Here is a 13,894-nt window from a genome sequence, read left to right as displayed (position 1 = left end):
TTTTAGTTACCTCAGTCAAAAATTCTGCTCTTATGTTTATGTTTTATGTGGAAATTTTAAAGATAGAAAAATTTCTTAATAGAAATGACAGAGTGATTTATCACAATGGTTCCCAACCTATGAACCATCTAAAACCACAAATGTGTACATTATGATTCCTGACAGTAGGAAAATCACAGCTATGAAATAGTAACAGAAATAATTCTATGTTTGGGGCCACCACAACATGAGGTACTGTAGAAAAGAGTCACAACATTAGCTATGTTGAGAACCACTGATCTAAAATTTACCTATGTATTTATTTTTTATTTATCATTTATCTATCATCTATTCATTAATCATCTATCATCTATTTATCTATGTATCTATCATCTATTGATCAATCTATCATCTATCAATCATCTATTATCTTTTATCCATCTATATATCTAATATTTATCTACTGATCTACATATCTGTCTATTGCTCAATTAACCAATAATCATCTATCACCTTTTATCTATCACCATTTATCTATCATCTATCTATCTATCTATCTATCTATCTATCTATCTATCTATCCCTATCTTTCTTTTATCTTTCAAGCAAGCATTCTGAGCACAGCCAGAATTATGGTACATTTCTGCTATCCCAGCACATGGGAGGATGAGGAACACAGTTTTAAATTCATTACTTGCCTATACAGTGAATCAGAACCTGACCACTACAAACTATATAGACTGCCTTAAAAAGCCTAAACAAAATAAACAAAATTATCTTCAGAGCTTAATACTTTGTGAACTATTAATTTTTGACCCCCAAATTATGTTTTCTGTTTAGTCAATATTCCCCTATAATCCTCCATGATGTAATGGATAATTGGAGGCCATGGTTCATTTTGTCAAATCTTATAAAATGAATACATTATCATCTGGATAGTAGAATTAATCTTTATCTTCCTATCCAAAATGGTTCATAGTAGACTAGTTCAATTAAATCTGGAATTTAATGTTAATTTATGTTTCTGAAGGAACCATAAAAAGAAACTACAAACATGAGAGACTATAATACAGTATGTAAGCTAAATATGTGATCCACTTTCGTGGAACCTGTACCAGTCATTTGTGTCAAAGTAAATCACTTTCTTGATAGTATTGACTTAGTGTACGCCAATCACTGTCAAAGGTACCTGGAAAATAGTGATGAGAAAATCAAACCAACTCTTGGGAAATGTGGTCTATTCCACCTGGATAATAACACCGAACCTATTTCTGATTTAGATATATTTTGGAATTGTTCTTTTCTAAGTAAATTGACAATTTAGCTAAATATAGAGACTTTCTGTAAACAAAATAAAAGTTTAGAGTCTCATCTTTGTATTCAGACATAACCATTAGATTCTGAATAAGAAAAGGTATCTGTAAAGTTTCATGTTGAAACTCCCTCTATTCATTCTTTCCTCCTTTGGGAAGGTTAAGACATTTAATCATTCTGATCTCTTAATGCATTGAAGACTTCAATTTGAGCAGGAAGACTTCAGCCTGGCACTGGCTAAGCATGGCGTTTCTGAAATTATGACCGCATGCTAAGCTTTAAAATTAAATTGTAGGACCTTGTGACTTTCTTCTCCTACTTTCTCATTTTACAAATTGAAAGACAGCTTAGTGCTGAATATATGGGATGTATCATGAGCCAGAACAGAATTTTTCCAATATTTGGATAGCAAAGTATGCTCTCTGTGTCTACTTGCTGAGGATGGGGGGAAATGAGGCTTTTAACCATCAAGCAATTTTCAAAGTTTTGTTTTAAAAGAACTCTTAACTAAAAAAAAAATCTTTGTAATTATGTAGTACTTTTTGGTATTTTAAGAATCTGATATATATATATATATATATATATATATACACACACACACACACACACTCTTAAAAAGTAAAGATAATAGCATGCTGTGATGGGCTTTGACACTACAGTGTCTGGCAATTATGATGCAGCATTAAGAGTTTGTTTTTGACAAGAGCTTGGCATTTGGGCATAAGCTTGCCATCTTTTACTATGGAAACCATTTTTACATTAAAGCTGAGAAATACTTTTAAAACATAGTCACTGGTGTTTAAATCCTCAATAGGAGATTATACTATTTTTTAAGCCTATTTGACATAATATATATTGATGCAAAGGAAATGGTTCAATAAACTTCTTGGATTAATTACATGCTTATTGATGCAGACTGGAGCAAATGAGAGAACTGAAGGCTGGAAAGCAGCCAGTGACTAATAAACAGCTTTCAGACTGTCCAGAGAGAATGTCAAGATTATTATAGTTATCAGACTTTTGAAAGCATCTGCAGGACGATTATAAACATTTGCAATCAATTAAGAGCAAGTGTCCATATTATGGACCCGGATTAAATTTATGCCAGTGCTACACTACATGGAACAAAGATCATGACTCAGGAATGTTAGTGAGGACTGTTCCCTAATCTTCATTTGGAAATGAAGGACTGTGCTTATATACCACACCCACCTGACTGTGTGCTGAACCCTAATTTACATTATTAAATAAATGATTTTAATATGCAGAGGAGCAGGAAGGTAACAAACTTGGGATTTCCTGAAGTGAAAATTGTTCTGTACAAGTGAAAGATAATCTGATCATTCTATTTAATTTGGACATTTCCATACTACTTCATTTTCTTGACACTTCATGAAGATTTGATTCCAATTTTCAGCATGATTAATCTGTTATGGCTAAAGATTTATACAAATGGAACCAACCTAGTGGTCTACCATCAGATGATTGGATAACAAAAATGGAGTAAATGTATAAAAATGTAATATTCTTCAGCTCCAGGGAAAAATAAAATCACAAAATTTGCAGGAAAATGGATGAACTTAGATTCCATATTATTAAGGGATGTACACAATCTCAGAAAGGAAAAAATATTACACATTACACCTCAATTGTGGATGTTCTCCGTGTGTGTGTGTGTGTGTGTGTGTGTGTGTGTAAGTGTCTGTGTGTGTGTAATAAAGCAATGTTAAGTCAGTGGTTAAGAGTTGCTGTCTCCTGAGTTTTTTATTTTGTATTATATTTTATTATTTTATTTGTAAATTAAAATATTTGTAAATTAAAATTATTTGTAAAAAATATTTGTGTATATTTTTTATTTACATTTCAAATGATTTCCCCTTGTCTGGCTCCCCACTGCCCTAAATTCCTATAAGCCCTCTTCGCTCCCCCTATTCCCCCATCCACCCTTTCCCACTTCCCTGTTCTAGTATTCCCCTATACTGCTGCACTGAGTCTTTCCAGAACCAGGGGCCACTCCTCCATTCCTCTTGGACATCATTTAATATGTGGATTGTGCCTTGGGTATTCCAAGTTTCTAGGCTAATATCCACTTATCAGTGAGTGCATACCATGATTGATCTTTTGAGACTGGGTTGCCTCACTTAGTATGATGGTCTCCAGCTCCATCCATTTGTCTAAGAATTTCATGAATTCATTGTTTCTAATGGCTGAATAGTACTCCATTGTGTATATATACCACATTTTTTGTATCCATTCCTCCATTGAGGGACATATGGGTTCTTTCCTGCTTCTGGCTATTATAAATAGGGTTGCTATGAACATACTGGAGCATGTTTCCTTATTATATGCTAGGGAATCCTCTGGGTATATGCCCAGGAGTGGTATAGCAGGGTCCTCTGGAAGTATCATGCCCAGATTTCTAAGGAACTGCCAGACTGATTTCAAAAGTGGTTGTTCCATCTTGCAATCCCACCAGCAGTGGAGGAGTGTTCCTCTTGCTCCACATCCTTGCCAACACCTGCTGTCTCCTGAGTTTTTAATCTTAGACATTCTGACTGGTGTGAGGTGAAATTTCAGGGTTGTTTTGATTTGCATTTCCCTAATGATTAATGATTAATGATTAAGGTGCTTCTCCACCATCTGAAATTCTTCAAGTGAAAATTCTTTGTTTAGCTCTGTACCCCTAAGCCATTCTGACTGGTGTGAGGTGAAATCTCAGGGTTGTTTTGATTTGCATTTCCCTAATGGGCATGTACCCAGAGGATTCCCTAGCATGCAATAAGGAAACATGCTCCGCTATGTTCATAGCAGCCTTATTTATAATAGCCAGAAGCTGGAAAGAACCGAAATGTCCCTCAATAGAGGAATGGATACAGAAAATGTGGTATATTTACACAATGGAATACTACTCAGCAATTTAAAACAATGAATTCATAAAATTCTTAGGCAAATGGTTGAAACTGGAAAATATGTTAAGTGAGGTAACCCAATCACAAAAGAATACACATGGAATACAGTCACTGATAAGTGGATATAAGCCCAGAAGCTCTGAATACTCAAGACACAATGAACATATCAAATGATTCCCATGAAGAAGGAAGGAGAGGGCCCTGGTCCTAGAAAGGCTTGATGCAGCATGTAGAGGATTGCCAGGACAGAGAAGTGGGAGGGGGTTGATTGGGGAATGGGCAGAGGGAAGAGGGCTTATGGGACTTATGGTGAGGGGAGAACCAGAAAAGGGGAAATTGTTTGGAATGTAAACAAAGAATATAGAAAAAAAGAGTATTTGATGCTCTTACTGAGGACCACTGTTCAGTTTATAGTATCTGCATGATGGCTCATAAACATCTGCAGCTACAATTCTAAGGATTCAACTTTTGTGGCCACCAATCATATGGGAGTATATATCAGGTGGGCAAACATTCACACACATAAAAATAAAATAAATAAATAGATCTAAAAATAGCTAATGAAAAATGCTTCTATATGCATACATATACATATGTAAATTAAGAGAAAACAAACATATGTAGATGCAGGAACCATATAACATATAGAAAGAGGAGCGAGAAGGATAAATATTGGCTGTTCAGGAAGGACTCAGATGAAAGCAAGTCATGAGTATTTGAGTCATGGAAAGGATATAAAGCCAATTGTTAATTGTTTTAGTTTAAGCTCTTGAATTTTTTTCAGTTTTTGGTGATAGATAAAAATATATTTGACAATGAAGGTGTAAAATCCAATGTGAAGGCCCATAGGTTCAGACCGGTTGTTCAAACAGTGTAGAAATTAAGTGAGAAGTATGGGCTATATATCTGGTTAGTCTTGCTGTATGAATAGTTATTTGTGTGTTCTTTTTAACAACATATTAATGAATAAAAATTTAAGTGAACAGAAGATTTGAGATATTCAAATACATTAAAAATAACTCTTTCATTTAATTTGAAGAAGAAAGTGAGCTAAGCAGTCTTGTTTCATGTGCTCTTCAGATTTTATCCTATTTTGTTATTGAAAACTATATTTTCAATGGAGTACTATTCAGCCATTAGAAACAATGAATTCATGAAATTCTTAGACAAGTGGATGGAACTGGAGAACATCATACTAAGTGAGGTAACACAGTCTCAAAAGATCAATCATGGTATGTACTCACTGATAAGTGGATATTAGCCTAGAAACTTTGAATACCCAAGACATAATCCACATATTAAATGATGTCCAAAAAGAATGGAGGAGTGGCCCCTGGTTCTGAAAAGACTCAATGCAACAGTATAGGGGAATTCCAGAACAGGGAAGTGGGAAGGGGCAGATGGAGGAACAGGGGGAGGGAAGAGTGCTTATGGGACTTGCGGGGAGTGGGGACCCAGAAAAGGGGAAATCATTTGAAATGTAAATAAAAAAATATATTAATAAAGGAAAAAAAGAAAAAAATCTGAACATAAGAAAAGAAAGCTATATTTTAACATAAACCATCCATAGAATTTTTCTTTCAAAATAAGTCTACATTTTATAGATTTTTTTACTCTTAAAATATATTTATTTTAAATAATTTATAAGGAAAAAGAAATCTAAATATTAAGCATGACTTAATAAAATTATACATAGATTTTGCATTTTTGAATTTGAAAATCATTCATGTTTTTCCCCTCTCCTAACTCCTTTCTGATGCCTAACTTTAACCCTACCTTTATACCCACCCAACTTTCCCATACCTTCCTTCCTTTCTTACTTTCTCTTTCTTTCTTTCTTTCTTTCTTTCTTTCTTTCTTTCTTTCTTTCTTTCTTTCTTTCTTTCTTTCTTTCTTTCTTTCCTTCATCTTTCAAAAAACAAACAACAAAGAAACTCACAGTCACACAGAACACCTTCTCTCTATAAAACACAAAATTGGAAACCAAATATATTCTCAGAATACCAGAAAGAGAAAAAATGTCCAGTCAAAGAAATAAGAAATTAAAGTCTACAAAAATAGCATTGAGTTTGTCTTGTCTTGGCCACCCAGAAGTTGAGACTCCATGGGAGAAAACTAGTTTTTCCTTTGCAGTAGGGGACTAATTGTAGAGTATTTCTTGGTTAGGCGGTGCAAGAATGCTGTATCCACTTTACCTTCTCAGTGCTAGGAACCTATCCTTAGTGTTTGAAGTTTTAAATTAAGTTTGTATTTTATTTTGTTTAGGCTAATTATTCATTGCTATGGAAATTATAATGGATAACACAATTTTTATATATAATATCACAGGAAATTGATAATAGCTCTGGCCACAATATTATAAAACTTTTCCCAACAAAATCCAGGAGCATTCATGTCATTGAATTTCTAATCACTATTGGAAAGACAGTATTTTCTCTTTACAAATGGTCTCCTGGTGGAAAACACTCCCTTACACATCCTCTTCTTAACTAAGAATTATTTTGGACTTCTGTCTGCCTCTGAGGGACAATCAGAAGAATAAGGTATTGCTATCACATCTATTAAAACTCATAATCTATGCCCCAGTTTTTAGCTTATTTAACAATTTGAAATCTGACAAGCATGTGTTTCAAACACTGAACAGCTATCTAATCTTCAAGCAATTGATGGATTTTTTCCTAATCTTCAAGCTTCTGGAAATGTTAGTGTTTGAGGAGATATTGAAATTATCTCCTCAAACACTGACTCAAGCATATAACTTCTTCCACCTCTTTAAACACACCTATGTACAGTTGCTTGTACACTTAACCCTGATATTTCACAAGAGGAACTATATCACCTTGGCCTTATTCTGGGTACCATCAACATGAAAGCTTTGTCAGATAACACCGGCCTGCTCTTCATACTCACGATTCTATGTTGACGTTCCTTGTGTATGATAGTATGATATTACTTTCTCAGGCGGAGCCTGCAGGGCCACTGGACTAGATGGCAACTGGGCTATTTGAATTTGAATGTCCATCAGGCTCCCAGAATTTCTACTTGGATTTGTGGAGGCCATGTGCAATTTGTGAACACACAGCTTGCAAAGTCCTTTTCTAATGACCCATGAAGGCCAGTGTTGGAGATACAATCACTTTCTAATTTTTCCAGAAATATCCTTCAGTTCTTTTTGAAGATAAATGGCAAAGTTGTTACTGTTAGAATAGGGTACTTTTGTCTGGAAGTATAGAAAGAATCTGAAAGGAGAACTTTAGCTTCTAGGTTTGGAGAAGACATAGGCATTCTTAGTCTATAAAAATGAATTTGGAATTTTTTTCCATGAGAAAATGCTGTGGTGCAAACATTGCAAATCATCTAAGTGCTTTACTTCAGCTCAGTGCTATAATCCTCATTCCTACAAGATGGCTCCACCACACTTTTACCATCAGTCCTTTAATTTGCTTATTGAAAACAGCAGGGAATGCATGCATGCCTATGTGGAATGCCTGTAAATACCCCTCATATTTCTTTACCACAATTCTCATCCATCATTTGGGGCATAAGAGTAGTAGCCTGGATCAAAAATTACTATATAGTTAAGCTTGTGATTTATACTGTTTTTGATAAAATTGTTCAACCTTGCTATGGTAGCTTGAAAGAAGCCAAGGGAAATAATCAAGAAAATGAACAAGATTATGTTCTAAATAATGTCTTTACAAAAAGATATACTAGACCTAACAATAGCCTTCTGTCCCTGAAGTAGACAATAAAGTCAAGATTTTTTTGTTTGTTTATTTTTTATTCCTTTGTCATTGTTTTTTTTTTTTGAGACAGTGTTTCTTTCTGTAGCTCTGATTGTCCTTGAACTCACTCTTTAGATCAGGCTGGCATCAAACTCCTGAGATCTGCCTTCAGGGTGGGATTAAGAGCATGTGCCAACACCACTCAGATGGCAACTGGAAGAAGTTTCCTTAAATTAAGAGCAGAATTTGCTTATTTTATATAAATTAAGAGTCAACAAGTATTATATGCTGGCAAGGAATCTAGATGTCTAGTAACAAATATCTGTGTCTTATGTAGGTCAATCCTATATGTCTTAGAAATAGTACATGTACTTCCAAATCATAACCATCTGGAAGACACTAGACATTGGTTGTGGTTTCTAGAGATCTGAAGTAAGTAGCATCCAACAATGATATATATTATAAAGAAATTCCTCTAAAGTGAAGTTACCTTTATTTATTTATGAGAACTTTGTGGGATCATCTCTAAAAATTTTGTGCTCAATTATCACTACAATTGAAGAAGTCCAATTGGAAACATTTTCCTTAATCTAATTGACATGATTAGCAGCAACATTTCAGTTTTGGAGGTCATTCTATTTAACTTCAACTCACTGGTCTGGGTCATTATAGATAACAGACTTTGTCCATATGAGCAGTGCAGTTTTTTTTTGTGATCACAAATAAACCAATTTTACCTGGCTTAATGCTTTTGGTCCAGTAGAAAGGTTTGCAGGGAAGTTCAAAAAAAATGCCATCCAACTTTTGAAAGAAAGTCTGATTGTTATTGGGATTTATTCTCCTCATTAAAGAGTTGAATTAGTCTTATCACAGAATGTTGCTGGAAAGTTTAAATGAATTTGATCCCAATTCCTGTCATTCAGATTAATTAGAAGAATTGCAATTGTATGGGAACGTTATTAGTGGCCAAAGGTGTCAAAACAGAGGGATATGGTAACAGCCATTTTCTGAGAAACTCTTGTGGTACTCTGCACTTTGAAAGTAGAGGTACTTATTAGGTGGAGGAGTATGTGATCATAGGTAAGCTGATGTAATGAATGTTTAAAACCCAGATCTTTAGTGTGAAAAAAAATCCCAATAAAAATAAGCAGTAAAAAAGTGATGTTCGATGAAGACACTTTCTCACTAATGTTCCTTAGTTTAGGCAAGCCCACATTATATGCATTGAGCTGGATCAGTCTGGCAGTTCCTAGGAAAACTGGGCATGACACTTCCAAAGGACCCTGCTATACCACTCTTGGGCATATACCCAGAGGATTCCCTGGTGTGCAATAAGGACACATGCTCCACTATGTTCATAGCAGCCTTATTTATAATAGCCAGAAGCTCGAAAGAACCCAGATGTCCCTCAATGGAGGAATGGATGCAGAAAATGTGGTATATTTACACAATGGAATAGTACTCAGCAATTTAAAACAATGAATTCATGAAATTCTTAGGCAAATGGTTGGAACTGGAAAATACCATCCTAAGTGAGGTAACCCAATCACAAAAGAACACACATGGAATGCAGTCACTGATAAGTGGATATTAGCCCAGAAGCTTCGAATACCCAAGACATAATTCACATATCAAATGATTCCCCAGAAGAAGGAAGGAGAGGGCCCTGGTCCTGGGAAGGCTTGATGCAGCAATGTAGGGGAGTACCAGGACAGAGAAGTGGGAGGGGGTTTATTGGGGAATGGGCAGAGGGAAGAGGGCTTATGGGACTTATGGTGAGGGGGGAACCAGGAAAGGGAAAATCATTTGGAATATAATCAAAGAATATAGAAAATAAAAAATAAAAAATAAAATAAAAAATAAAAACTACCTGACATTAAAACAAGACTCATGCTGCTTTCTGTTTTCATAATAGTTAGGATCCTCTCTGTGTCTGTGACAATGGTTATTGTATATAAACAGCTGTTACTGATAGTGATAGACTAAGTTTTTTTTTTTTTATTTATCTTAATTGCTGTTCTGTTTCCCTGGTTCTAAAAACCATCAAATCTTTTTAATTAAAATAAGGTATGATTTTCATTTAAGTTATTATAACTAAATTATAAATTTTGTTTAAATTATTATATATGAAATATATAGGCTTAAAGTCATTGTGTCTGTTTAATGAAGATAATTGTATACAATCAGTGAACTTGTCTTTCTTTTCTTTTACGTTTTGGTTTTTTGATTTTGAACTTGTTAGGAATTAATCTTATTCTATTACTATAGTATCAAATACAATAGTGCCCAAAGGCAGGAGTAATGGATACCAATGATGATTGTAACTGGGCTTCTTAACTCATTTTAATGTTGCTTGGAATTGCCTTACTTATTATTCTGTTTTTATAAAAAAAATACTAATAATATTAACAGTTAGCTTAGAAGATGACTATGAGGATTTTATAAGATAATGCATACATTTGAAGAATTTAGCAAAGTGGCTAGATATAGCAAATATTCTCAACTGACAGCCTTTGCTATTATATTCTTGGCTCTTGAGAATATTAAATCATACAAAATATTTATTCTAATTCCTGGTAAGCAAAAATAAGCAATTTTAAATATTTCAGGTGCTTAAACCTGATCCCATTTTTCTCTACTGAAGTGTCCACTTCTCATATATGCTGCCTCCCAAGATACTTGCTAACCTTAGTAACCAGGATCAAAGTCTACCCAGAGAGCCTGCTCATCACTGTTGCCAAAAGTAAAGTCCTCATTGCACTACACCAACATTCAACAGCTGAGATCTGAACTCACTGTTTCCTCTTACAAGAAACCTATAAACAACTTCTGTTTTTTATCGACTGGAAGGATTTTAGTAACTGAAGGTAAACATGTTCTGAAACACATTTTAACTCCTAGTTAGTCATATGCTAAGAAGAGCTGGATATTTCACACATTGCACATTGTTAAAAGCTCAGCAACACAGCCTACTTTTCAAGCCTTTTGGAAAATAAAGGCTTAAATAAATCCCCTCAAATAATGTTTTCATACTTTTCAAACGTTTTTGATCCATTTACATAGAATCAATGATATTGATATTATTTGTTAGATTACCTTTAAACACAATTAAATTCTTCAGAAGAAAAGTACATCATAAATCAATTAGGAAGAGAAGCCTGAAACACGCACACTGTTTTTCTCTATAAAAGATGTATGTGTATATATACATAGATACATATATGAACATACACTATTTTAATATATACATATTATATAGATGTATATATGTATACTCATAGAGATAGAGATATACATTACTCTAAGCAAACTCCACCTCAATAACTATGGCCCTTAGGATGCTACCTGATTATATTTACTAATGATACTAATCCATTCATTAATGGGAGCAGTTCCTGATAAGATAAAAGTCCAGTCTAATCCACTTAGAATAATGTTTCTGATGGCTACCCTCTTCCAGGTACAAAGTTTCTGTGAGCTTGCTGTTTATCTTAGACTCCAGCATAACTTTTTACTAGCAGGATTTATTGTAAGCGTAAAGAGAAAAATTTTCTTTTATTAAATAATGGTTATTTGAAATAATTTTGAAGCAAGGCAATTTTTCATGATTCTAAATTAAGTCAAAAGCAAGTTAATCAACAGAGTAGAGGGAAATACTGTTTTGGTTTTGTTTCCTAAACAAACCCCGTGTTTAAGTGGAAATACATTCAACCTTGGTGCAGTTATAGCTCCTTATGCGTACCAAGGCATTACAGAGAACAGAAGTCCTCAAGTGTTAGATGACTGTGACTATGTGCTAAGCAGACACTTGCAGAACTGCATTTAGCTTGTCCATAAGTTGTCTTCTCTTATGAGAACCCCATCGTAATTCTCACTATATTTGGAAATAAATGATAATAATTGATTTTCCACCCCACAGACTCTTAGAATCAAGGGGTAAATTTCTTATTTTAACACAGAGAAAGTGTCTTCATCAAAAATCACTTTTCTGCTTCTTAGTTTATTGGACTATGTTTTTCCTTAGAGATCTTGATTTTAAACTTTGATTATTTCAGTTTACACTTGATTAGAGGCTGTCAATCCTATTCAATGGCAAAACATAGCACAGTGTAATGGGTGAAAGCAGACAAATGCAGTGAGCATACTGACTCTAGAGACAGTTGATTTGTGTGTTAAATACCATCTCTGGCAGTGCTTCACGTTTCTCTCCTGCTGATGAGTCAATTGTTTCTAATATTCTTTTTGTTCATTTGTTCAGGTCAGTCTCTTAATCCTTATTCTGTGACCCCTAAATAATGTAAGTTAAGTAACAAAAGTACTGGCTTCCGTCTTAGAGACAAAAATAAAAAATGTGTTTCTAGAGAGTCCATAGACTTTGGCTAGTTTGCCCGTTGACTTCCGTGGGATTCTGGCTGCCAAAAGGCCAGGCTACTTTGACAATTTAGGCCTAAATATGGCTGCTCTTGTGCCCTTCCTGGCTGGCCCTGGGGGGCTCTCCTTTGCAGCTTGCCAGAGTTTTGCCAACCTGCTGGTTCTCAGCTCTGCTGCCTTTGTCCTCCTGCCCACTTGTCTGTCACTGTTCAAGCTCTCCCAGTTGAAGTCCGGTTATGAGAAGAAAGGATTGCTTTGAATGTTTGTTTTCCATGCTTATTTATTTATTTGTTTGCCAAGAAAAGTATTCTTTTCATAAAAAAGGATAAACAAGACCCAGAAGAGGAACATTTTAGAATCTTGAAGGGAAACACACTTCTAAGTGAATTCTTCATGGGGATGGTGGTGATGGTGATGGTGGTGGTAGTGATCATGTTTTTTGTCATTTGATTATATCCAGCTCCAGTCATTCTCCTGCACCTCCCCAAAATAAGGGGACAACAACGATCAAACAGCTTTAGACGTGTTAGGAAATGAAGAGTTTCAAAAAAGAATGAAAAAATATTATTTTCTCTTGATATGTAAAGATTCTGAGACAAATGGTTTTTTCCTCTTGTTACAGTGCACTCTGGGAAACTGTGTGATATAGTGAAAGAGTGTAGAATATTGATTCATACTAGTTTGCAGTTTTTGCAAATCTGCATACTGAAAAAACCATGCAGAGAATAACTTCTCAAATGCAATGGGTAAAATTTAAGGAAATAGGTATCTAAACAAGTATGTCAGGATTATTTTTTTAGCCACTAAATGAAAAGAGCTTACCATCACAAAATTATTCATTTTTAAAGGATTATATTTTCTTTGTAACTTCCTATTATTTGAAAATTCAAGGTATATTGTATTCACACTATTAAGAAAATCTTTAAATGGAGCATTAGGCGCAGATTTGTTTGTTTGTTTGTTTGTTTAGAAAACAATGTCTAGCTAGTAGCCAAGCTGGGTTTGACTATTTTTTCCCCTAAACCTTATGAGTGCTGTGTAACAGGTATAAGAATTTTTCCTAGGCTTCAACACAATCACTTGGCACCAGCCAGGTGTGCCTGACTCACAATAAAAGGGGACACTTGGTTACCCCCTCCTCTATTTCTCTTTCTCTCTTGCTTTCTTGCTCTTCCTCTGTCCTCATTTCTTTCCCCCTCTCTCCATTACCCTCCCCCATCTCTCTAAGTGCTCATGGCCAGTCTTTAGTCCTCTACACACACTCTCTCTCTCTCTCTCTCTCTCTCTCTCTCTCTCTCACCCTCTCTCTGCCTTTCTCTGTCTCTACTACCATCCTAACTCCCCTCTCCAAGCTATGAATAGATTCTATTCTATACTATACCTTGTGTGACTGGTCCCTCAGGGGGAAGGGATGTCTCAGCATGTGCCCACAAAGGCACCCATTTCCCCCACAATTGACTGGACATCCACCAAACATATTCTTTCTCTTCTGATTGTTTTTATAAAAGACAACAAACAACAGGTGTGTTTATATAGTCAAAGAGGTATTTATATTTACATTTTACTTTAAATATATTTAATATAAAGCACAAGCTC

At 34.9% G+C, this 13,894-nt stretch overlaps 1 protein-coding gene across 3 annotated transcripts in view; it reads right to left on the bottom strand.

The window, feature by feature from the left end:
- Positions 1 to 13,894, bottom strand: part of Grid2 (glutamate ionotropic receptor delta type subunit 2) — a 1,574,882-nt gene that overhangs the window by 863,392 nt on the left and 697,596 nt on the right. The window lies entirely within an intron of this gene.

Source organism: Apodemus sylvaticus, chromosome 2, assembly GCF_947179515.1.
Source record: "Apodemus sylvaticus chromosome 2, mApoSyl1.1, whole genome shotgun sequence".
Taxonomy (NCBI): Eukaryota; Metazoa; Chordata; class Mammalia; order Rodentia; family Muridae; genus Apodemus; species Apodemus sylvaticus.
Note: the sequence above shows the minus strand (reverse complement) of the source record. Positions and strands in the feature narration are given on the sequence as shown.